General features: G+C 41.4%; 1 protein-coding gene across 2 annotated transcripts in view; it reads right to left on the bottom strand.

The window, feature by feature from the left end:
* Nucleotides 1–23,092, bottom strand: part of nedd9 (neural precursor cell expressed, developmentally down-regulated 9) — a 131,202-nt gene that overhangs the window by 65,659 nt on the left and 42,451 nt on the right. The window lies entirely within an intron of this gene.

Genomic DNA, 23,092 nt, shown 5'->3' on the forward strand with positions numbered 1-23,092 from the left:
TATGCAGGAGAGACATGGTTATTAACCTATTACATGGTTATAGGCTGGAGTGTTCACAGAGATGGTTTTAAGTTGGCTCACGGGCTCCCAGGCCGCCAGCCATTTGTTCCACCTGAAGGACTCAGTATTTCATATTTACATAGAATGTGAGAGGCTGCAGCTGCAGGCAGTGGGCCAGCTGCCCAGTCTACTTGTGAGGATATGTGCCTGGTCTTCGGGAGGGAGAGAGCTTGGTGTTCATGAGTTCTCTAGAAGTGCTGTAAAACATCCTTGCAAGGGATAACAATTTGAAAAATAAGTAAATAAAGTTTTCTCTAAAAGAAATGGAACAATGTTTCCTATAGTGCTTTCTGTCTCTCTATAGCCTTCATGACTTTGAAACTAAATAGACAAATCACAGAGTCAAGGAGAACTATAATTCCTGTATTGGCAGCATTAAAAGGAAGTAGCACTGTGACTTGCAATGTTAACTGCTTCTTTCACCACAAGTAGTGCCTTTTCTGTATTTTACTTACCATCTTTGAAATTCAGGATTTCATTTCTCTGTATAACTTCATTTTCTGTATTTAAGCATTAAAATATTTTACAGCAAGTCTTGACTAAACTCACAAGTTAGAGCAAACACCTACTTGTACACAGCCTTTCAAAACATTATTGACTGCAATCAAATGTAAACATGCCTACAGAACATGCCCTGCACCAATAGTTGTTAAAATGGCTGCATTTGAAAAAATTTTTCCACTTAAATATTAAACAACCTTAGGATGTGTTACCATTGTGAAGTAGTTTCAGTACAGAGTATAACTGCAGCCTCCATTTGGAACAGGGATTAGGTCGTACAAGGTGGTACTAGGGACTTTACAACACATGATCTTTAAGTCCTTGTATTCTAATTTGTATGACAGAAAGGTACTCCAAAAACTTCCTGTCCTTTATCACACAGGTTTTAGATGACAGTGAATGAGAGAGTCTGGACCAGCCATTAACTTAAAGCAGGGGTAGGCAATGTTTACCACTGAACGAGTCAATATGGACCATTTCCCACAGAAAAGAAAACACTGAGAGCCACAAAACCCGTTTGACATTTAAAATGAAATAACACTGCATACAACTGTTTTTTTTGCCTTTATGCTATGTATAAACAAACTATAATGTGTTGCATTTATGAAATTGATGAACTCCTGCAGAGAAAACGAAATTACATTTCTGCATGCAACAAAAACATTTTGAACTCCAAAAAAAAGACGTTGGGTTGAAGGTTACTCCATAGTTAGCCTACCTTGGACTCAGCTGGAGACGCTCATGGAGTGGGTACTGTTTTGGATTCGCTCCATAACCTTTACTTTTTTTTAAACTTTTGATCACCCTTATTCAGCTTATTTTTACCTATACCGAAAGTTTCTTTGTTAATTTTTTTTTTGAACTTACTGCCAAGAGTTTGTTGTGAACTTTTGAAGATATGCAAACAGAAATGTCTCTCAGGTCTAAGGGATGCAATCCGAACGGTAATGGAAAGAAGCAGGCTCCGCCACAACAAACTCAATTAACTTATGAATTGTTTATGGAGGTTTTGGACAAAAAAGTTGATCAACTACAATAATTTTTTGAAGAAGATATAAAGGCTTTTCAAGAGTACATGGTTAAGACGGATTCAGTAATTAACCAGCAACAAGCTCTTATCGCGTCTCTGCAAGAAGATGCTCGGAAGCGAGATTTGACTATTGAAAAACTGCAACAGGATTTAATTTCGACCATTAGGCTGATGGAAGCCCTTAAAGCTAAGAGTGACGAATTTGAGAATTGGTCCAGAAGACAGAACCTACATATACTAGGTCTTCCAGACGGCATAGAAAAAGATGACCCTTCGAAATATTTTGCTCAACTTTTAAAAGAAGCGTTTCCGACGATTTTCCCGAATAACCCTCCTTTATTGGATCGGGCACATAGAATTCGACGTCGATCACCGAGTGCTACAGACAAACCTTCGGTTGTAATTGTCCGGTTCCATTATGTACACGACAAAGAACAACTTATACATGCAGCTCGTTGGGCTGGAATGGTTAAATTCAAAGATTACTGCTTCCGTCTGGTCGAAGACTTTAGCCCTGACCTTTTAAAAAAAAGGCTTCTTTTTAAACTGTTGATGGCTGAATGTTATGAGAAAAATCTGAAACCTGTGCTCCTATATCCTGCGAAGCTTCGGATCTCTCCGTCGAATGCTCCGCGACAGGTTTTTCTTTCAACTTCAGAAGCGAGAAATTATCTGGAGAAGAACTTCCCTACTGCTACAGACACCGGTCTCTAATAAATGAACGATTCTGATCGTGTAAGATGGTTCTCGCTTTCTTAAACCAGAATTAACCTCTGGTTATTGGTGTAGGTTCATCCTATACTTTATACTTAAGTTAAAGGGTGTTTTCGTTATATCAATTGTTTTGCCTTATACATTTTAACCATTATACTACATTCTTGTCCATTGGTATATTTTTAATTCTTTGAAGGTGAATTTTTTTTTGATTAAGATGGTGGTTTTTTGAAAAAGATTTTTGGTTTTGCTTAAGATGGCGTTATTTTTTTCTTTCTTTCGTCTTCTTCCTACAATGCATCGCTTATCATAGTTTAAATATTTTTTTTTTGTCTGGGCTAGAGCCCGATTTATAATTTTTTTTAGTGACTATATTCTTATTTTTTTACAACTAACTATTCTTAGAAATATGGTTTTTATTATAGCAATTTTAATTTTTTAAAGTTGGGGTGATTCTTTTATATATATCCTTTATATATGGAGTGTTCTTCAGCTGACATGGGGGTAGAATTAGTCTTATTCTTTTATTCTTTCCTTTTTTAAGTCATATTTTGGCCTTTTCTCTTTTTCTTGGGGGGTGGGGGGATGGTCTGTTTCCTTATTCTATCTTTTTTGCATCAGTTTGTGTTAGTTTTTTTATTTGGGGTGTTTTTGAACTTCAAATATGTCTGTGTTGTCGTCACTTCTGGGTCTTCCCTTTATTTTTGTTCCTCTTCCGGGTGCATGAGTTTACAAGTTGGTTAACCCTTTCTATACCAAAGGGTTGATTTTAGAATTATGGCTCAGACCATTAATTTTGTGTCTTGGAATACTAATGGCTTAAATCATCCAATCAAACGAAAGATGATTTTCAAAGTATTCCAAAGACTTAATGCTTATATCATTTTTGGACAAGAAACTCATGTGAGGAAGGAGGACAAATTTCATTTTTTTAGATTTTGGTGGGGTCAACAGTATCAGGCAAATTCGAACGCTAAAGTAAAAGGAGTTCCAATTTTTATTGACTCCTCTATTCCATTTGTTCAACATATTTTTTCGGATCTGAATGGTAGATTTTTGTTAATTATGGGCTTACTTTGTAATAAAAAGGTTGCTTTGGTTAATGTTTACGCTCCAAATGTGGATTGTCCTGACTTTTTTAAGTCCTTATTTACCTCTTTACCCAATCTAAATGAATATAAGTTAATAATGGGTGGTGACTTTAATTGTTGTTTAAATCCTTTGATGGATAAATCTTTAACTATTCAGACTTTACCTAATAAGTCGGCCACTTGTATTAACTCTTTTTTGACTGACAATGGAGTTTTTGATGTTTGGAGATTTTGGCATCCTAAAGACAAAGAGTTTTCTTTTTTCTCACATGTTTATCACTCTTATTCGAGAATTGATTATTTTTTTGTAGACTCTTGTTTTATTCCATTGGTAATCGGTTGTAACTATGATATTATAGCTATCTCTGATCATGCTCCATTTTTACTTTCTATGAAATTTACGGATACAGCTTCTAATGCCAGACAATGGCGATTTGACTCTACCTTATTGCAAGACTCAGACTTTATAAAATTTATGGAGGAGCAGATCGACTTCTTCTTTTCAACTAATTCTACAGATGATATCTCCTGCGGAACACTTTGGGACACTTTTAAAGCGTATATACGTGGACAGATTATTTCTTATTCTGTTGGTTTGAGGAAACGTACTAAGACGGAAACTCTTTTATTGGTTGATAAAATTAAAGAGATTGATAAGAAATATTCGATTGCTCCTAGTAAGGAGCTTTACAAACAAAGGGTTGAACTTCAAATGGAACATAGTTTATTACTTACATCCTCGATTGAAAATCAATTAATGAAAACTAGATCTGATTTTTATATACATAGTGATAAATCTGGTAAACTGTTAGCTAGTCAACTGAAGAATGCTTTGGTTAAACGTCAAATCACTAAGATTTGTCAGCAGAATGGGAATTTGACAGTTAATCATGATGAGATAAATAAGGCATTTCAAGACTTCTATACCTCCCTGTATCAATCTGAATTTCCTCAAGATCATAATACCATGTATGATTTTCTTGGGAAATTAAATTTTCCAAGATTATCATCTGATGATCTTTCAATATTGGATACTATTACGGATGTAGAAATTAAAGGGGCTATTTCCTCAATGAATTCTGGGAAAGCACCGGGTCCAGATGGCTATACAGTTGAATTTTTAAAATTTTTTTCCGCTACTCTTTCCCCTTGGTTATGTAAGGTTTTTGAGGAAGCTATTAGATTGTGGAATTTGCCACAATCTTTTTATAGAGCTTCCATTTCTCTAATATTGAAGAAAGATAAAGACCCTACTAACTGTACTTCCTGTAGACCAATATCTTTATTGAATGTAGACTCCAAGATTTTTTCCAAGTTACTGGCATCTAGATTGGAGAAGGTATTACCCAAAATTATTTCAGAAGATCAAATCGGTTTTATTAAAAATCGCTATTCTTTTTTTAACATTAGGAGATTGTTGAATATTGTTTATACTCCCTCACATGACACCTCAGAATGCGTGATTTCATTAGATGCGGAGAAAGCATTTGATAGAGTTGAATGGCCTTACTTATTTAATGTGTTGGAGAAGTTTAATTTTAGTCCGATATTTATATCATGGATTAAATTGATTTATCATACTCCAGTAGCCTCAGTGTTTACCGATAATCAAAGATCTCCCTTTTTTCGCCTATTTCGGGGCACTAGACAAGGATGTCCTCTTAGTCCATTACTATTTAACATCGCCTTAGAACCTTTGGCAATTGCCATCAGACAATCACAGGATATTTTGGGTATTAATCGTGGGACAGACATTCATAAGTTATCTTTGTATGCTGATGATTTATTACTATTCATTTCTAACCTGGAGAAATCCATCCCAGCAGTTTTATCATTACTGGCTCAATTTAGTGAGTTTTCTGGGTATAAGTTAAATCTTAATAAAAGTGAATTGTTTCCTTTGAATAAACAGGTCCCAATTTATGGAAATTTACCTTTTAAATTAGTTAATGATTCTTTTATTTATTTAGGGATCAAAATCACAAAAAACCATAAAGATTTATTTAGATTTACTTTTTTACTCTTAATTGATCAGATTAAAGGTTTGTTTACTAAGTGGTCACCATTATCTTTATCCCTAAGAGGGAGGATTGATGCTATTAAGATGGTTATTTTACCTAAGTTTTTATATATTTTTCAAGCGATACCAATTTTTATTCCGAAATCTTTTTTTACTAATGTTGATTCAAAAATTTCTTCATATATATGGCAGAATAAAAATCCCAGGTTAGGTAAAATATATTTACAGAAGACAAAAAAGGAAGGCGGGTTAGCATTACCTAATTTCAGATTTTATTATTGGGCAGTTAATATTAGATACTTGTTATGCTGGTTGAAAGATGGGGGTGGATCTTTCGGCCCTCGTTGGGTGAGTTTAGAAATTAAATCTGTATCAGCTTATGCTTTGGGTTCTATTTTAGGGACTTCTCTCCCTTTTGCTCTTTCTAAATTGCCGAAACGAATTGACAACCCGATAGTTAAACATACTTTACGTATATGGTTTCAATTTCGGAGATTTTTTGGGTTGACTCAATTCGTTTTAAATAGTCCTACTGTATCTAATTGTTTTTTCCACCCTTCCATTATAGATCAAGCTTATTCGGCTTGGAAAACTAAGGGATTACTAAGATTTTCTGATTTATTTTTGGACAATTGTTTTATGTCTTTTGAGCAATTATCCAACAAATATAACTTGCCTAGATTTCATTTTTTTAGATATTTACAGATTAGACATTTTTTAAGTTCTGTACTCCCTACGTTTCCAAATTTTGTGCCTTGAGATATTTTGGAGAATTTATTTGAATTAGACCCTTTTCAAAAAGGGCTTATTTCAAAACCTTATAATATAATTATGAAGATACGTTCAGAGCCCCTTTATAAGACCAAAAAGGATTGGGAAAGAGAGCTTAACCTTATTATTTCTAGTGAGAATTGGGATAGAATTCTTCAATTAGTTAATACATCATCGATATGTGCCAAACATTCATTAACACAATTTAAGGTCGTACATAGGGCCCATATGTCCAAGGATAAATTAGCTCATTTTTACTCTCATATTAGTCCTATCTGTGATAGATGTCAATCTGAAATTGCGTCTTTAACTCATATGTTTTGGTCTTGTCCATTTTTGGAAAAATATTGGAAAGATATTTTTGATATTATTTCTGCGGTTTTGAATATTGATTTACAACCTCATCCTATTACCGCAATTTTTGGTTTACCAATGTTAGACTCACTGCATTTATCTTCTTCTGCCCGTCGAATGATTGCATTTTTAACTCTGATGGCTAGAAGATCTATTTTGCTGAATTGGAAGGAAATTAATCTTCCCACTGTATTTAATTGGTTCTCTCAAACTATGTTATGATTAAATTTAGAAAAAATTAGAAGTGGTGTTTTTCTATTAAATTTGAAAAGTTATGGAGACCATTTATTCAACATTTTCATATGATGTAATATGACCCTGTTCCAAGTTCATTTGATTTCCCAGCTTTTAGCTTATGTATGTTGAGAGGACCAGAGGTGACGGCATTGATGAATATTTATTCTTTTGAGATATTATAAACAGCCCCCTTTTTTTTCTCTCTTTTTTTTGCTTCCTTTTTCTTCTATATTACTTGTTGTTAGATTAGTAGATTAGCTAGTTTGCATATATATATATTTTTTCTTTCTTTTTTCTGTTTTTTTTATATCATATATTATGAAATATTTAGACTTACCATGTTCATACATATATTGTATGGCTTATGACTTGGTAAACTCATTTATATTGTAACTATTGTTTATGTTTTTTTTTCATATGTAATGGTATTTGTATGTTTGTAATTTCTTTATCAATATATCATTTGTATTCTGTCCATATTACTAATAATAATAAAAAGATTTAGAAAGAAAGAAAGAAAGAAAGCCTACCTTGGATAGAAGAATTAAAAGAAAGCGCGCACTGGCGGGTGTCAGGCATTGGCAGTGGTGATGTATATTAATAGCGATAAAAAAACACGTTGTAGCAGTGTGCTACACGCAGCGCTAAAATAACAACACTGCAGTCAAAGATAACTTTATTCGAACTAAACAGCCTTGCTTTAAAGCTTCCCTCAACCCGTCCCCATGGGCGCGGATGCTCCAAAAGACACGTACTCACAAACCCCCATAGGCTATCTCCCTTAGCCGGAATGGTGGCTAATTGTGAGCCGGTTCGGATGTGCCAGGAAATGGGGTCTCCACAACGTTTTATTTAGATTGTACAAGATCACCATAATCTTCAAATTTCGAATTACATTTCAAAAACTAACAAACCACGGGGAGCCACAGCACAGAGATGAAAGAGCCACATGCGGCTCCGGAGCCGCGGGTTGCCAACCCCTGACTTAGAGGAACTAACATGCCTATCCGTGCCCCAGAGACGAATTTAACTCACTAAGATGGTTAAAAACATTTGGCAGAACGCTTCATCACAAAAACTCACTGACATATATTGCTCATATATTGCTTGGCTGCCAGAGAGTGGGGATGCTCCCTATCAAATCCTTCCTGCATGATCAGAATCTCATTCCCAATGCACATTTCCCTCAAGATATCCACGAGGATGAGGTGATCGCACACTCTGTGGATCGTGCAAAGAAGTTCTGGAAAAGGATTCAAAGATTCATCCCAAGCAGCTGCTTAAGAGAGGAGTTTCTGACTGTTGTTTCAAGGATTGCGTACCAAGATAAACATTAACTGTCACTAGAAGATAATCAACCAGGTGACAGATGCAATTTGATCTGGCTGAAACTTGTTGGGTTTCCTGGATGAGATGACTGAAAGGGAATGCTGCCAACTGGCTCAGTCCAGGCTGCAGAGGTGTGATGAGAGTCAGACTGAAGCTTGGTGCAACCAGTGCAAAAGTGTTTTGTGGGGAAGGACAGCAGTCTAAGGTCCTGTCTCAGCTGGACACTGAGGAGCAGGATCCTGTGTAAAAGCCTCACAAACACATGAGTATATCGTGCAACGTGGCCACGAGTGGTATTGGTGCTTTGTATATAGAACGTACTGTTCTGTAAAATGTACTGTAAAATGTACTGTTGTGTATTTGTGTATATTTTTATGAATTATCATTTTTTTTTCAAAAACTAAGGAAAGTCAATCTTCTTCATTCTCTTGTCCTGTTGATTCTCAATTTCAGAGTTGCACTCTTGATATTTGCTGTGTAATGAGCTTCAATTACAATGCAATGGTCACAAATCGCTATCATTCTATCTGCAGTAATTAATAGCCAACTCCTGCTGAGTCCAATTATTTGTTTGACAATAGACAATAGACAATAGGTGCAGAAGTAGACCATTCGGCCCCTCGAGTCTGCACCGCCATTCTGAGATCATGGCTGATCATTCACTATCAATACCCAGTCCCTGCCTTGTCCCCATATCCCTTGATTCCCCTATCCATCAGATATCTATCTAGCTCCTTCTTGAAAGCATCCAGAGAATTGGCCTCCACCGTCTTCCGAGGCAGTGCATTCCACACCTCCACAACTCTCTGGGAGAAGAAGTTCTTCCTCAACTCTGTTTTAAATAACTGACCTCTTATTCTCAATCCATGCCCTCTGGTACTGGACTCTCCCAACATCTGGAACATATTTCCTGCCTCAATCCTATCAAATCCTTTAATTATCTTAAACGTTTCAATCAGATCCCCTCTCAATCTCCTCAATTCCAGTGTGTACAAGCCCAATCTCTCCAATCTCTCTGCGTAAGACAGCCCTGCCATCCCAGGAATCAACCTAGTGAATCTACGCTGCACTTCCTCAATTGCCAGAATGTCCTTCTTCAAACCTGGAGACCAAAACTGTACACAATATTCCAGGTGTGGTCTCACCAGGGCCCTGTACAAATGCAAAAGGACATCCTTGCTCTTGTACTTAATTCCCCTTGTAATAAAGGCCAACATTCCTTTTGCCCTCTTCACTGCCTGTTGCACTTGCTCATTCACCTTCATTGACTGATGAACTAGGACTCCTAGGTCTCTTTGCATTTCTCCCTTACCTAACTCTACACCGTTCAGACAATACTCTGCCCTCTTGTTCCTGCTTCCAAAGTGGATAATTTCACATTTATTCACATTGAATGACATCTGCCAAGTATCTGCCCATTCACCCAGCCTATCCAAGTCTCCCTGTATTCTCCTAACGTCCTCTTCGCATGTCACACTGCCACCCAGTTTAGTATCGTCAGCAAACTTGCTGATATAGTTTTCAATGCCCTCATCTAAATCGTTGACATAAATCGTAAAGAGCTGTGGTCCCAATACAGAGCCCTGTGGTACCCCACTAGTCCCCTCCAGCCAGTCCGAGAAACACCCATTCACTGCTACCCTTTGCTTTCTATCTGCCAACTAGTTTTCTATCCATGTTGAAACCCTGCCCCCAATGCCATGAGCTCTGATTTTACTCACCAATCTCCTATGTGGCACCTTATCGAATGCCTTCTGAAAATCTAGGTACACAACATCCACTGGCTTACCCTCGTCTAACATCCCTGTTACACTCTCAAAAAACTCCAACAGATTAGTCAAGCATGATTTGCCCTTGGTAAATCCATGCTGGCTTGGCCTAATCCTATTACTGCCATCAAGATGTGCCACTATTTCGTCCTTAATAATGGACTCAAGCATCTTCCCCACGACTGACGTTAGGCTAACAGGGTGATAGTTCTCTGTTTTCTCCTTCCCTCCCTTCTTGAAAAGTAGGATAACATTAGTCACTCTCCAATCTTCAGGAACTGATCCTGAATCTAAGGAACATTGGAAAATGATTACCAATGCATCCGCAATTTCCTGAGCCACCTCTTTTAGAACCCTCGGATACAGACCATCTGGACCCGGGGATTTATTAGCCTTCAGTCCTACCAGTCTACTCATCACAGTTTCTTTCCTAATGTCAATCTGTCTCAATTCCTCTGATATCTTATGACCCTGGCCCATCCATACATCTGGGAGGTTGCTTGTGTCCTCCCTGGTGAAGACAGATCTAAAGTACGCATTAAATTCTGCTGCCATTTCCCTGTTTCCCATAACAATTTCTCCCAATTCATTTTTCAAGGGGCCAACATTGTTCTTAACTATCTTCTTTCTCTTCACATAGCTAAAAAAGCTTTTGCTATCCCCTTTTATATTCCTGGCTAGACTGAGCTCATACCTGATTTTTTCTCTCCATTTTGCTTTTTTAGTTAAGATCTGCTGTTCCTTAAAACTTTCCCAATTATCTGTATTCCCACTCATCTTAGCCCTGTCATACTTCTTTTTCTTTAATGCTATACAATCTCTGACTTCCTTTGTCAACCACTGTGGCCCCTTCCCCTTTGAATCCTTCCTTCTCATTGGAATGAACTGCTTTTGCATCTTTTGTATTATCCCCAAGAATATCTGCCACTGTCTTTCCTGCCAGGGCATCCGCCCATTTAACTTTGGCCAGCTCTTCCCTCATGGCTCCGTAGTCTCCTTTATTTAATTGCAACACTGACACCTCTGATCTACCCTTATCCCTCTCAAATTGTAGATAAAAACTTATCATGTTATGATCACTACTTCCTAATGGCTCCTTTACTTCAAGATCACTTATCAATTCCTGTTCATTACACATCACCAAGTCCAAAATAGCCTCGTTCCTGGTTGGCTCAAGCACAAGCTGTTCCAAAAATACATCCCTTAGACACTCCACAAACTCCCTATCCTGGGGTCCAGCACCTACCTGATTCTCCCAGTTCACCTGCATGTTGAAATCTCCCATAACGACTGCATTACCTTTAGCACATGCCAATGTTAACTCCCTAATCAACTTGTACCCAATATCCACGCTACTGTTTGAATTAGCCAAATTACAAGCATCTGCTTAAAGAAGCATTTTTGGTGCAATTCAAATTTAGGCTGAATAAAGCATACAAGACCACATTACTGAAAGTAAAAGATGACCTAGTAGATTCACCAACTGGAGAGTGGCGATGCAGAGAAACATGCTCCTTCTTGGAAGAGTATTGTATTTATTGTGAGGCTTCACAGACTTGGCAGGTTTCTATCCTTTCAGGAAATCTTCCACTTTAATTCCACAATAACATCATATTCTCTCTGCTGTCATATGATCCCATATGGCTGTTGAAGATCACTTACAACTTGCTGCCATTGCTTCATTCTGAAGGACATCATGGCTGGTCATTCATGGAGAGCTCTCTCCATAAAAACCAATGCTAAGTGAGTGTTCTGAATTAACCACACCTCCAGGCATAGGGACAGACCCACCTCAACATGAAGCAAGTGCAAAAAGACGAGATGCTGCCCTCAGTTAACATTGTGCACCCAGCCCAAATCCTTCTCACCACCAAGTTAGTCCTTCATGGCTTAAAATTAATTTTCATAGCCAAACAAAATAAAAGTTCAAAATGGTGCAAAATATCTACTGCCCTTGCACTAACAAAAGAGGTTTTAATGAGTTTCCAAGTTAACATAAACCTCGTTAGCATTTCTGACAATAAACTACGTATACAAGTAGCAGAAGTGATAGTGGGCAAAGATTTCTACTCATGGCTGAAGAAAGGACTTGTTTACCATATGAAACGGGAGAAAAAAATTCCTTCCTTTCTTGTAAATTCACTTTAACTAAATCCACAACATGATTATAGAGAAATGAATCATTTCTTTACTTTCTGAATCTCAGTATCCCCAAATACTTTAAAACCATTCAATAAAAAGTAATCAGTGTGGGTGCAAATGCAACAGCTCATTTAAACCATATTTAACAGTCAACCTATGGAGTGAAATGGAGAAGAACTGTGGCACAAGACACTTAGACCACGTAGCTTTCTCTAGGACCACGCAACCTCTTACCTTCACTTGAATGATTAGATGGACTCTTAGTTAAACACCTTATCCACCACTCAAACATTCCAATACTCTCAGAATGGAAATGGGGTGTTGGTTTAGTGGCTGAAGTGGGATTTGAACATTGATGTTCTGACAAGAGACATGTTGCCAACCTTTTAGAAAATCACCCAGGTGAAGAGATCTAGCTCTGGATCTGTGATAGCTACAGCAATATGTCACTAAAAATTCATTTTCTGCATTCCCATTCAGACTTCTTTCCTGCAAGTGTTGGCTCTGTCAGTGACGAACATGGTGAAAGGTTTCACCAGAACATTGTGGCCTTGGAGAAATCGTATCAGGACAACTGGAATTCATCAGTGCTGGCTGATTATTGTTGGACACTTAAGCAAGCAGTCTCAGACACTGTGTCCAAATGAAAATCATCAACAAAACATTTTTAGCTTAGTTGCACTATTGTAAAGCATTAGTATTAAATGCATTATATTCAATAAAAGTTGACTGTCCTGTTGTACATACTATTTATTACAAATTAGTATAAATTGCATCTTGCACGTTTAGATGGAGACATAACATAAAGATTTTTACTCATGTATTTGAAGGATGTATGAAATAAAGTGAATTCAATGCAATTCAATTAATTTCTTGTTTCTTTCCAAATTCCTATATGATAGAAGTTGTCTGAAATTATATTTGTGTTCAGCTTCAAGTGGTCTATCATAAATAAAAAAAATTCTCTGAGGAAGCAACACTTGCAAAAAAATTTGCCCTCTAGTGTAGCTAATCAAAGAATCAGAAGTTTGTAGGCACAAGGTACTACCCAGAGTTTTAAGCACAAAGTTTAGGCGGCCACTCTAATATACCGATGAGAGCTTTTGGCAGTCTCATGATGCCATTTTTCAAATAACTTTTGAACCAAGACCAGAACCACAATTATTCTCCTGGATATATTCAGATAACCCACTGGACTCTATCAAAGAACAGAGGCATTCACTCAGTTTCCAGCCCTCATTCAACATCACTAAATAGATTATCTTGTCACGATCCCAAAGGCATTTCATCTGTAATTCGTCCCTTGTATTTCCAAGATCGTACTAGCCCCTAAACTTCTGAGTGCTAATCCAATTAAGTGAAAATGCAAATGGGTCCCTCAAGGGAATTGTGCTTTGGGAGTGAGACTCCAACCATGCAGGAAGGATCTGACTGGGAGAACTTCTCTCACCGCCAGCCAAGTGAGGTCAAAGAGTCATGGAGCATGACAGCACAGAAACAGGCCCATAGGCATATCTACGCTATGCCAGCCCAGTGCTACCACCTAGACCTTAGCTTCTCATAGCTCTCTCATCCATGCACCTATCTCCAAACTTAGAAAAGAGTCAGAGTCACAGAACACTACATCACAGAAAAAGGCCATTCAGCCCATCTATTATGTGCCAAACCATTAATTTGCCTAGTCCCATTGACCTGTACTCAGACCAATAGAGTCATAGAACTTATCTTAAGTGTCACAGCTGAACCCACATCTACCACTTCAGCCAGCAGCTCATTCCACATTTGTGTCATCCTCTGAGTGATGTAGCTCCCCCTCAGACTCCCCTTAGTGCTTGTTGATGTAATAGTGGCGAAAAGAGTTATTAATGAATCAAAAAGCTAGTGGCTATCACATGTCTTGTTGTTTAATCTGGAGGTTTCAGCACGCCTTTGAATTTTAGCTAATCCTGTGGGTAAACCTGCCTACCCATTTCTGGCACAGGAGGACGAGTTAGCAGGAAAACAACAGAAGCAGCTGGAACTCAGAATTGAAACATATTTTTCCTCAGTTATATTGGATTGCTGGGCATCATTTGGAAGCAGGGAATAAAACCTCTTCAGATAATTGCACACTATACTTGGCAAAGTCTCCGTGTGAAATTAACCCATTATCTGTCTGATTCGACCGAATGAGGCAAATATGTGAGATAAATCACCAAGTAAATTCCTCAAGTCATAGTGAGCGTGATTACACTTTCTTTATACAAGCACAGCTGTAATTTTGCAACATATTGAACCAATATACATTTGTCAAGGATATGCCTAACAAAACAGTATGAACTGAAACCTCCAGAACTGGCAACAAGGCATGTCATGCCACGAGACTTATTCCCAGTTTTTTTTTGATTTATTAGTAATTGTTTTCCTACTGTTACATCAGTGCACCCGTCTTCAACACTTACCATCCCATGAGCCTCTGCATTCAACACATCATTCTCTGCAACTTCCACCATTTTCAATGGATTCCACCACCAAACACGCCTTTCTCCATTTTCCACAGAGATCACTTCCTCCACAATTCCCTTGTCCTAATTTCCCTCCTGGCACATATCCCTGCAAGTGGCAGAAATGCTACACCTGCCCATTCACCTCCTCCCTCATCTCCATTCAGGGTCGCAAACAGTCTTTCCAGGTGAGGCAACACTTCATCTGTGAATCTGTGAGGTTGTCGATTGTATCCAGTGCTCCCAGTGGTGAGGCCAAATGTAAATGGGGGGGGGGGGGGTGCTTTGTTGAGTACCTAGGCTCCATTTGCCAAAAGCAGTACAGTTGGCCCTCCTTACCCGCGGGGGATTGGTTCCGGGACCCCCCGTGGATACCAAAGAACGCGGATTCTCAAGTCCCTTATATAAAATGGTGTAGTATTTGCATATAACCTATGCACATCCTCCTGTATACTTTAAATCATCTCTAGATTACTTATAATACCTAATACAATGTAAGTGCTATGCAAATAGTTGTTATACCGTTTGTTTAGGGAATAATGACAAGAAAAAAAAATCTGTACATGTTCAATACATACGGAACCATCGTAGCTCTTCTGGGGACGCTGATGCCACCTTGGCATCAGCCGATCCCGATTCTCCTGTGATCTTTAAGTTCTTGAGGCTGTAGCGCTTTACATAGCTAGCCAGCCATCCTTTATTAGCTTTAAACTCCTTCCCCTTGCTCACAAGACGCAAGGTGGAGAGAGAACTTCCGGGTTTTTCCCGATCCGCAGTTGGTTGAATCCACACATGCGGAACCCGCAGATAAGGAGGGCTGACTGTATTTCCCAGTGGCTAAGCATTTTAATTCCTATCCTCATTCCTGTTCTGACACGTCAGTTCATGGCCTCCTTACTTTCCACAATGAGGCCACTCTCAAGGTGGCGGGGCAACATTTCGTATTCCATTTAGGTAGCCTGATGGCACGAACATCCATTTCTCCTTCCACTCCAATGACTTTTTTTGCCCTCCACCTTCTATCTTCCTCTGTTTTCCACTCTAGCCTCTTACCTCTTCTCTTCACCTGCTTATCACCTCCCCATGTGACCCTCCTTCTTCACTTTCTCCCACAGTCCACTCTCCTCCTGTCAGATTCCTTCTTCTCCAGCCCTTGACTTCTTCCACCAATCTGGCTTCACTTATCACCCTCTATCTAGTTCTTCCACACTGTTATTTGAAAACTAGTCTAGCATCTTCTCCTTTCCATTCCAGTCCTGAAGAAGGGTCTTGACCTGAAATGTTGACTGTATTAATTTCCACAAATGCTGCCTGACCTGCTGAGTTCCTCCAGCATTTTGTGTATGTTGCTCTGGATTTCCAGCATCTGAAGAATCTTGTGTTTACAGTAAGATGTTAACACTCTATGTTTTATATGAACATGCAAAAGTTTAGGGGTAGCACAAGGGGAATTTCTTTACTCAGAGAGTAAAGCTGTGTGGAATGAGCTTCCAGTAGAAGTGGTAGAGGCAGGTTCAGTATTGTCATTTAAAGTACAATTGGATAGGTATATGGACAGGAAAGGAATGGAAGGTTATGGGCTGAGTGCAGATTGCTGGGACTAGGTGAGAGTAAGCGTTCGGCACGGACTAGAAGGGCCGAGATGGCCTGTTTCCGTGCTGTAATTGTTATATGCTGGCTGAATGTAATTTAGCTGGTTACATTCGATAAGCCATGTCACACACACAAGGCTCAGAAAAAAAGACACTCCATGCCATGTTCTGCCAGGTAAAGAGGTTAGCTCGTGGATAAAAATTCAGGAATGTGTTCAATACCTCCATGATGCAATGCAACATCTTCACTGACTCCAGGGAATCACTAGCCCTTGACCACTCAAAGAGTAGAAAGCATATTTGGGCTACAAAATGCTGCATTTTGAGGGGAAAGCATTTTGGATACAAAACACTGCTGGAGCTTGTCAAGTCATGCTACATCTATGGAGGCAAGTAAACAGTCAACGTCTCAGGCTGAGACCCTTCATCGTAAGGAAAGGGGCAGAAACCAGAATAAGAAGGTGGCGGAGCAGGAGTACAAGCTGGCAGATGATCAGTGAGACCAGGTGAGGGAGAAGGTGGGTGGGGATAGATGGCAGGTGAAAAAGAAGGAATCTAATAGGAGAGGACAGTGGAAGAAAAAGGAGGAAGGAAGTCAAAGGGAATGCAGTGGAGGAGAAGATATGAGAGGGTAACCAGAATGGAGAATGGAGAATGAGAGGAGGGGAAAGGGGGCAGAAATTACTACTAGAATTTGGAGAAATCAATATTTATGTCAAGTTGGAGGCTACCTAGACAGGATATGAGGTGCTACTCTTGCACGCTGAGTTTGGCTTCATCATGGCAGTAGCAAAGACCATGGAATGACATTATTAGAATGACAATGGGAATTCAAATGAAATGGGTAGCCACCAGGAGATTCTGCCTTTGGCAGCAGACAGAACGAATGTGCTCGGGTACTTGGGTTAGCATTGGGAGCCTCATACCTATGTATTGTGAATTTATATAAGTCCTGTATAAGTGGCAGACAAAGTGATCCATGTTGTCACTCACCCGCCTCATCATTCTTCTCCTACCCCATTTGTAGAAGAGTCTACTGGCTTCACATTATCTTCATCAGCTCAGAACCCACAAAACCACATAGCAAGTCATCCTCTGTCCTGAGGGGAAGGAAGGAAGATGAGGGTGCAGGGGAGAGGAAGAGGAAAAAGTAGGGAAAGATGTTGCAACTGCAGGAAAAAGAACAGACAGTGTGGAACTGAATTTTGTTCTAGGATAATGAGTCAAATTGAAATAATGTGGTTATGATTTTGGACTATAAATAGTGACCCTCAGCACCATCAAAGAGGAGGTACAGGAGTTTGAAGAGACACACTCATCTTTTTAGAAACAGCTTCTCCCCCTCTGCCATCAGATTTCTGAATGGACAATGAACCCATGAACACTACCTCATTAGTTTCCCTTCTCTTTTTGCACTTCTTATTTAATTTACATAAATATATATTTCTTATTGAAATTTATAAACTTTTTTTATTAGGTATTGTACTGTGCTGCTGCAGCAAAACAACAAATTTCAAGGCCTATGCCAGTGGTATTAATTCAGTAATAAGCAATTACAAAATTAGCTCAAATCCTCAGATAAGACTATTCAGGTTTTTTTTAAAAAGGTAGATACATTTTTGAAAAATTAAGGAATTGAGAGAAAATAAGGGACTGATGCAATAATATGTGGTAATAATGGCAAAGCTATTTTAATCTGACATGAAATTAAATAAGTAAAATATGTTAATACATTTAAACTTGAATGTTTAAACAGTTTTTGTTTGCCAAGGAGATCCCGAAAGGCAATAGTTTGCATCCCAGTATCCAAGCAAGGTCAGGTCACATCTTCCCTGGGGAAATAGATCAAAATCACATGCTAACTGGATTCAGTTCATGCTATTAGAGAGGGCTTAGCAGAAATGGATACCTAAACAGAATATACCAAAGTCACTTGAATAAAACCATGTAAGAGAAAGGTTTTCCACTGCATTATGTAATAATGGAGGTGACGATTCAGGTTTGTGATTGTTTCACTACTGGCCCAAAGCATTATGATAGTAATTATGATTGTGATTGGCATTTTCCAACCACTTAAGAGAGAACTCGAGAGTAAAATCAGGAAGTAAATGGGAAGCTCTAAAGGTGGATTGTACATTAACAATTTGGTGGGCAACAAGGTGATGGCTGGTGTTCACAGCCTACGCCGGGGGTCGGCAACCCGCGGCTCCGGAGCCACATGTGGCTCTTTTACGTCTGTGCTGCGGCTCCCTGTTGCTTTGGGAAATAATTGGTTGTGGCGACCCTTTTCCTGGCACATCCGAACCGACTCACAATTAGATAGCCTACGGGGGTTTGCGAGCACAGAGCTTTGGAGCCTCTGCGCCATGGGGGGCAGGTTGAGGGAGGCTTAAAAGTGAGGCTGAAGATTTCGAATAATGTTTTTTCCTTCGATTGCAGTTACCAACTCCGTGTCGTAATTTTAGCGCTGCGTGTAGCACACCGCTACATGGTCAGTATTTAATTAAAATGTATTTTATGTTAGTTTGTTAGTTTTTGAAATGTAATTCTAAATTTGAAGATTATGGTGATCTTGTACAATCTAAATAAGACGTTGTGGTGACAAATTTCCAGACACTTCCGAACCGGCTCACAATTAGCCAGCGTTCAGGCTAAGGGAGATAGCCTACGGGAGTTTGTGAGTACGTGTCTTTTGCAGCATCCGCGCCCATGGGGGGCGGGTTGAGGGAGGCTTAAAAGCAAGGCTGTTTCGTTCGAATAAAGCTATCTTTGACTGCAGTTTACTGACTGCGTGTAGCACACCGCTACAACGTGTTTTTATCGCTGGCTGTCCAGAGGGAAGGTGCTGAAACGCTTTGTCGCGTGTCTGGAAGAAGTGAAAACTTTCCTGGGCAGCAAAGGGCTCACCTTTCCTGAGCTGGAACAGCCAGAGTGGCTGAAAAAGCTACACTTCATGGTAGACATGACAGCGCACCTGAACACGCTGAACACAGCTCTTCAGGGGTAAGGACGTACAGCCCTGCACATGTTGGAGGATGTTTTGGCATTCGAGCGCAAGTTGACAGTGCTTGCCAGAGATTTACAGAAAGGCACATTGTCTCACTTCCCCAATTTGAGAGAGTTCAAACAAGGTCACGACATGATAAATTCGGAGTATTTACATTCTGCAATCATCGCAATGCAAACATCGTTTGGGAAACGCTTCTGTGAGTTCAGAGAGGAAAAAAACACATTATCCTTCCCGGTCACTCCCCTAAGCATCGATCCATCCCTACTGAATACAACTGCATTGTCAGGTGTGAGTCAACCTGAACAAGTATGATAAATATTTTAATTGCCTATTATTTTACGTTTATTCATATGTTTTCATTGTTCAGTGAAATAGTCCTTTCATTTTTCAGGTTGACAGCTGGCTGACGTTATTTTTGGTTTGCTGCTGGCGGCAAATTTAAGTTTGGCATTTTTCATAAATACAAGAAGGACTCAAATAGACGTTGAGTATTTTACTTAAAAGTAACCTTCAACCCAACGTCTTTTTTTCGGAGTTCAAAATGTTTTTGTTGCATGCAGAAATGTAATTTCGTTTTCTCTGCAGGAGTTCATCAATTTCATAAATGCAACACATTATAGTTTGTTTATACATAGCATAAAGGCAAAACAAAACGTTGTATGCAGTGTTATTTCATTTTAAATGTCAAACGGGTTTTGCGGCTCCCAGTGTTTTCTTTTCTGTGGGAAACGGGTCCAAGTGGCTCTTTCAGTGGTAAAGGTTGCTGACCCCTGGCCTACGCTGAGACCCAACACTACTTACTGGCTAAACAAGTTGAGTAAAATTGCCACATAGATAATTACACATTCTGAGTTATTCTGTTATGATAATTACAGAGCTGATTCTGTTTTTTAAATCATGGAGCAATAAAGCAATTCTATTCCTTGATTCTTTAGGGAAGCTGTGGTTTTTTAAAATAAAAAAATAAAATCTTATTTCTGCTTTCTGCAGTTCATACTTAAGAAGGTCAATTGATGCAGGTCAGAATTGTTATGAAAATGTGTCTCAAATACTCTGAAAAATTGAGTTACTGACATTGCCAACCTCTGCAAAATTCAGTTACAAGAGCCTCAAAATATATATACAGGTATTTGTTTTAATAGCTTTCCAATTATCAGGGTGTTTTGTATTCCTTTTACTTTGCTATTCATCCACAACATTTACACAGATATTGGAAGAAATGATCACAATGACAATGACTTACTGTAGCGGTGTGCTACGCGCAGCGCTAAAATTACGACACGGAGTCGGTAACTGCAGTCGAAGAAAAAGCTTTATTCGAAATCCTCAGCCTCACTTTTAAGCCTCCCTCAACCTGCCCCCCCCCCCCCGTGGCGCAGAGGTTCCAAAGCTCTGTGCTCGTAAACCCCAGTAGGCTATCTCCCTTAGCCGGAAAGCTGGCTAATTGTGAGCCGGTTCGGATGTGCCAGGAAATGGGTCGCCATATAACCCCCCCCCCCCAGAACCAGCGATACACCCCCCAATGTCCACAGCCTGGGCCGGAACCTGCTTGGGAGGTCGGCCTCTGTGCCGAGGTGCCGGAAACTCGACCGGTTGCGCCAGGTCCACATGGGCCGGTTTGAGGCGGTCCACCGTGAAAACCTCCTCTTTCCCCCCAACGTCCAGCATGAACGTGGACCCATTGTTCCGGAGCACCATAAACGGCCCCTTGTATGGCCGCTGCAGCAGTGGCCGATGCCCGCCCCTTCGTACAAACACAAACTTACAGTTCTGCAGGTCTTTGGGTACGCAGGTCGGGACGCGGGTCAGGGTATGGGGGCCAGGTTACCGAGCTTCTCGCGTAGTCTGCCCAGGACTGCTGCGGGATCTTCCTCTTGCGCTCGTGGGGCTGGTAGGAACTCCCCGGGGACGACCAGGGGCGCGCCGTATACCAACTCGGCCGACAAGGCGTGCAGGTCGTCTTTGGGTGCTGTGCGGATGCCGAGTAGGACCCAGGGAAGCTCGTCCGCCCAGTTAGCTCCTCTCAGGCGGGCCATGAGGGCCGACTTCAGGTGACGGTGGAAACGCTCCACTAGCCCATTCGACTGTGGGTGGTAGGCAGTTGTGTGGTGCAGCTGAGTCCCCAAAAGTCTGGCCATAGCTGACCACAGGCTGGAGGTGAACTGGGCGCCTCTGTCGGAGGTAATGTGGGCCGGTACACCAAAGCCAGATATCCAGGTAGTGATCAGGGCTCGGGCGCAAGATTCGGAGGTGGTGTCGGTGAGCGGGACCACCTCTGGCCATCTTGTGAACCGGTCCACGATAGTCAGGAGGTGCCGCGCTCCGTGCGACACTGGCAGGGGGCCCACGATATCCACATGAATGTGGTCGAAACGCCGGTGGGCGGGATGGAACTGCTGCGGTGGGGCTTTGGTGTGCCGCTGCACCTTGGCCGTCTGGCAGTGCATGCACGTTTTGGCCCATTCACTGACCTGTTTGCGGAGTCTGTGCCAAACGAACCTGCTGGAAACCATCCGGACAGTTGCCCTGATGGAGGGGTGCGCTAAGTTATGAATGGAGTCGAAAGCACGGCGCCGCCAGGCTGTCGGGACGACGGGACGGGGCTGGCCGGTGGCGACGTCACAGAGTAGGGTCCTCTCACCTGGGCCTACGGGGAGGTCCTGGAGCTGCAAACTGGAGACTGCGGTTCTGTAACTCGGAATCTCCTCATCTGCCTGCTGTGCCTCTGCCAGTGCCTCAAAGTCTACCCCTTGGGAAAGGGCATGAACGGTAGGGCGAGAGAGCACATCCACCACGACATTGTCCTTACCCGAGACGTGCCGGACATCCGTCGTGTATTCAGAGATGTAGGACAGGTGGCGTTGCTGGCGGGACGACCAGGGGTCAGACGCTTTCGTAAACGCAAAGGTAAGCGGTTTGTGGTCCGTGAACGCGGTGAAGGGCCGACCTTTTAGGAAGTACCTGAAATGCCGGATTGCCAGGTAGAGCGCCAACAGTTCCCGGTCGAAAGCACTGTACTTGAGCTCGGGTGGGGGCAGGTGTTTGCTGAAAAACGCCAGGGGTTGCCAGCGACGAGTTGCTACAGCACCCCACCGACTGCCGTGTTAGATCTGTCCACTGTGAGGGCGGTAGGGGCGTCCATTCTGGGATGTACTAGCATCGCGGCGTTCGCCAAAGCTTCCTTCGTTTGAAGGAAAGTGGCGGCGGACTCCTCGTCCCAGGTAATGTCCTTGCCCGGACCCGACATCAGGGCGAACAGGGGGCGCATGATCTGGGCAGCTGAAGGGAGGAAGCGGTGGTAGAAATTGACCATACCTACGAATTCCTGAAGGCCTTTGATCGTGGTGGGTCGGGGGAAGTGGCGGACTGCATCTACCTTAGCGGGCAGAGGGGTTGCCCCGTCTTTAGTAATCCTGTGGCCCAGGAAGTCAATGGTATTGAGTCCGAACTGGTATTTGGCGGGGTTGATTGTAAGACCGTACTCACTCAGTCGGGCGCAGAGTTGACGGAGGTGGGACAGATGCTCCTGACGACTGCTGCTGGCTATGAGGATGTCATCCAAATAGATGAACGCGAAGTCCAGGTCCCGTCCCACCGCGTCCATTAACTGCTGGAACGTCTGTGCGGCATTCTTCAAGCCGAATGGCATGCGGAGGAACTCGAAAAGGCCAAACGGGGTGATGAGAGCCGTTTTGGGGATGTCGTCAGGATGCATCGGGATTTGATGGTACCCTCGGACGAGATCTACCTTGGAGAAGATCCGTGCGCCGTGCAGGTTTGCTGCAAAGTCCTGAATGTGCGGCACAGGGTAGCGGTCCGGTGTGGTAGCCTCGTTCAGCCTGCGGTAGTCGCCGCACGGTCTCCAGCCTCCCGTCGCTTTGGGCACCATGTTGAGGGGGGAGGCCCATGGGCTATTGGACCGCCGGATGATCCCCAATTCCTCCACCCTCTTGAACTCCTCCTTCGCCAGTCGGAGCTTGTCCGGGGGA

Source organism: Hypanus sabinus, chromosome 20, assembly GCF_030144855.1.
Source record: "Hypanus sabinus isolate sHypSab1 chromosome 20, sHypSab1.hap1, whole genome shotgun sequence".
In the NCBI taxonomy this organism is placed as follows: domain Eukaryota; kingdom Metazoa; phylum Chordata; class Chondrichthyes; order Myliobatiformes; family Dasyatidae; genus Hypanus; species Hypanus sabinus.